We start from the raw sequence: 4,227 nt of genomic DNA on the forward strand, positions 1-4,227 counted from the left end.
ATATATATATATATATGTATGTATGTATATATATGTATGTATACTCCTAACTGACACCTAGGGCGAAAAAGCCTTTGTATATATTTCTCCTTAACGTCGTTTAAATTTCCCCTTAGCATCAGTATTTTCGCCTTAAAGTATTATTTGTAACCCTTTCCATTGTTATCGTTTCCCCCTATGGTAGTACAGTATATAGTCGTATATATACTATTTGACTTATATAATATAAATAATATCCCGTCGGAGGAAATTTATTACACAATTTTATTATCTATAAGACAACATTTGTTGAGAGCTATGTTCCCTTTGGAAAATACCACAGTGTGTACACACTGTGTTCACATAGAGTCCACACAGTACACACTGTGTTCACATAGAGTCCACACAGTGAACGCTGTGTTAACTCTGTGTTTTTGAATTACATACAGTGAACACACAGTGAACATTGTGTGAATTTACGGGATACACAGTGTGAAAAAAAAATTACAGTGTGTTTTTACAGTAAGCACACATTGAACACAGTGTGATTTTAATTAATACACAGAGTAGAATAAATCACAGTGTGTTTAAACAGACACACTGTGAACACAGTGTGGTTCAGTGTGTTATAGTGAAACACATTGATCAAAATTACAGCCTGAAAATTGCTGTGTTGATGAAAATGTGCATGGGTTCTACTCCACTGGACGGAGACAAATGAGACAAGTGTCCTGGACGATTCAATGGTTCCAGATAAAATAATGTTCGAGGACAACCGAAAGATTGAGATGGAGAATATGGAGACCCAAAGAAACAAAAACCCTCCAAAAAATGGCTGAATGGCGTATTGTATTCAGGTGTTGTCGTTGCTATTTATATAGGTAATTCGAAATTGCATTTTTCTTATTATTATTTGAATATATTCATTTTAGCTAGGTTGTCCGGCATAGGCCTCCTGCTGGTACTAACAATCAATAGTGTTCCAATCCATAACCCACCCACTACTTAAATAAACAGAAAAATAAACTCGGGCTAGGAGGCAGTAGCCTAGGCTACGACTGTTTGACCTAGGCCTAAGCTTGACCTCCTAAATGGTCTGGTTAAAACGGCCGTTAACTCGATTCTGGAATTAATTATTATGTCGGGGCAATTACGCTTTTTAATTCATTTTTATTTATTTATAATTAAATAATTTTCTTGATTCAATCTTTTGGTATGTAACATAGGCCTAGGTCTAAATGTATAAAAACAAAACATAAAATGTTATCTTCATTTGGTGAGAATTGAAATATATTATTTGCACCAACAATTAAAGTTGTTTTAGGCTCGATTAGCCTTCCTAAAACAGTACTACTAGCCTATCCCTAGTAATATAGCATAAATGCTTACTAAACATTATCTAGCACTGTACAGTCTATATGTATGCCTTGCTATATGAATTGCATTTTTAGTGTTAGTCTGGCCTGGGTCAAAATTACTCGACATCAGGCAAGCTTGATTTTCGTGTGATTAATTTTCTTGATTGTTAGTTTTATTTGTTTAGTTTACAAACTATGAATATAATAAATCTACTTGCAAATTAGGGTTTGTTTTAAAATACTATGTTTGATTTAAATAAGAATTTTTGGCTGCCAAAATACATTGTATTTAAAAGACTAGGTATAAAGAACATTCGTTTACTAATTTAAGAACTTTCTTTATTTTCAGGTTGCACTAGATACATTTTTTCTCAAAGGACTATTATGCAGCTTAAAAAAAGCCAACATGCAAGTAGACTGGTATGTGCTGCAATGACAAACAAAAAATATACAGTATCTGCAATATTTGGCAAGTTAATTTTCTATGTATTTTTTGAGATTTAAATAATCCATTTGTGTTTTCATTTAAGACAACAGCAAATGTATTACAGTAAGTATATTGCTTTATAGTAAATTGTCTGCTTTACGACCGTTGGTTTTAGAATGACTTAATATTACCATTTTGAATTACTAAAAATACAAGAAATGTACTATTCAACAAAATAAGTAAATTAGTGTTTCATATCTACACATTAAACATTAGAATACGGTATTAATTGTCAGCAATAATGAAACCTACAGTCCCACATTAACACCATTAAAATAATGAAGCTAGCAGGCCACTGCTATTGTAGCATTATGTTGCGTGATACTTGCTATTACATGTCACTACTCAAGTTTGTGTTGTCATGATGACATGAGTCTCATGGTGTACTCCGGGTTTAGCAATTAAAATTCACAATTTATTAATCTAATTGTCTTTCGAACATGTCAATTTCAAAATTATTACTGCATATACAGTTCTACTCGAACCTAGAAATTTATAAGAACAATGTAATTCTCATTTAGATAAAAAAAAAGGCCTACTTTTCATATTTCCGCAGTTTTGTGACAATATATTTTTATATAATTTCAGAATACCCAGATATCCAGTCAGCAGCTGTAAAATCCAAGATGACTAAAATATGTGAAAATACAAGGCGCTCCATGTCAAAGGGAATGGATACAGCAGCTAATGTTTAACAACAGGCGCTTAATGTGCAGTAATGTTTTAATTTTAAATTGTAATTGTAATTATCTTTTCTAAAGGTAACTTAGCAAAGTGTTGTAATTTAATTTTTTTTTTAAAGTTTATTTCATATCCTACAGATGAGCTGCAGCATGCTTTACCATCTAAGTAACTGTTCGTCTATATGCAATAAAAACAATTTAAAAATTGTAAACTCATTGCTACATTAACTTAACAACTATTAAAATCCTTGACTAATTTTAAGCAAAACAATACTTCTAGTGTGAACATACATATACTCTATACATTTGACTAATGTATGTTTTTAACTTAAAAATGTTATAACACATACATAATTCGTCTGACTATTATGCAATAATCTTATGATAGTGCTTACATATGTACTTAAAAGTTAGTTTAATAAATATTTATTTTATCAATTTTAAAACTGTTAATATTTTACTTTTGTTGTACCTTGCAGGATGAAGGTGATGAGAACTTTGAGATTGTGCATGTGATGATTTTACTGCATGGTGACACTGAATCTCTGTAGAACAAACAGTTTTGTGTAAAATTCACCAATAACACATAGTCAATTATGTGTTAACACTGTGTTTATTGTATGTTGGCAAGACATGACAACAATGTGTTTACTGTGAAAACCTCACCAATTTCACATAGTCAACAGAGTAAACACACTGTGTTTATTGTGGGGTGACACTATGTTTACTCTATAGGGACACTGTGTTTAGTGACAATATGGAGATAGTTTGTTTATTGTGTGGTACACTATGGGAACAGTGTGTGAACAGTGTGTTAACACTCTGTTTACTGAAGGTTAGCAATTTGTGACAACAATGTGTTTCCTGTGTTTCACACTGTGAAAACCTCACCAATTTCACATAGTCCACAGAGTGAACACACTGTAAACACACTGTGTTTATTGTGTGGTGACACTATGGAAACACTATGTTCACTGTGTGGGGACAGTGTGTTAATTGTGTGGCTACACTATGGGGAAAGTGTGTTTACTGTGTGGGAACAATGTGATTATTGTGTGGTGACACTATGTTTATGTTTGGTGTCACTATGGAAACACTATGTTTACTGTGTGCGGACAATGTGTTAATTGTGTGGCGACTGTGTGTAAACTCTGTGTTTCACACAGTTCACAGTGTGAAAACCTCACCAATTTCATATAGTCAATGAGTTAAACACACTGTGAACACACTGTGAACATACAGTGCACACACTGTGGTGCAGTATGTGCACACTATGTGAACACATAGTTTTTCACATTGTATTCACTGTGTGGTATTTTCCAAAGGGTTGCATTATGTATTATCATATCCTTTATTCAAACACTGTATTTAGCAGCTGGAAACAAATAATGTCATTTTTAACGACGCTATCCTGATTTATATTATAAAAATAATATCCAGTCGGAGGCATTTTATTACACAATTTCTTTATTTACTTATAAGAAAACATTCGTTGAGAACTATGCTACACTATGTATTATCATGTCCTTTATTTGAACACTGTATTTACCTTTCCTTAATGATGATATATATATATATATATATCATATAATATATATATATAATATTATTAAATATATTATATATATTATTATATATATATTAATATTATTATGTATATTTATATATAATATATATATACATATATATAAATGTACATATATATATGTACTGCATATAT

At 31.5% G+C, this 4,227-nt stretch overlaps 1 protein-coding gene across 1 annotated transcript in view; it reads left to right on the forward strand.

Annotated features, from left to right (window-relative positions):
* The window catches only part of LOC117100108 (golgin subfamily A member 6-like protein 22), a 65,289-nt gene that overhangs the window by 13,120 nt on the left and 47,942 nt on the right, over positions 1-4,227 (forward strand). The window lies entirely within an intron of this gene.

This window comes from Anneissia japonica, unplaced genomic scaffold, assembly GCF_011630105.1.
Source record: "Anneissia japonica isolate Jap-2015-1 unplaced genomic scaffold, ASM1163010v1 scaffold857_len152722_cov132, whole genome shotgun sequence".
Lineage (NCBI taxonomy): Eukaryota > Metazoa > Echinodermata > Crinoidea > Comatulida > Comatulidae > Anneissia > Anneissia japonica.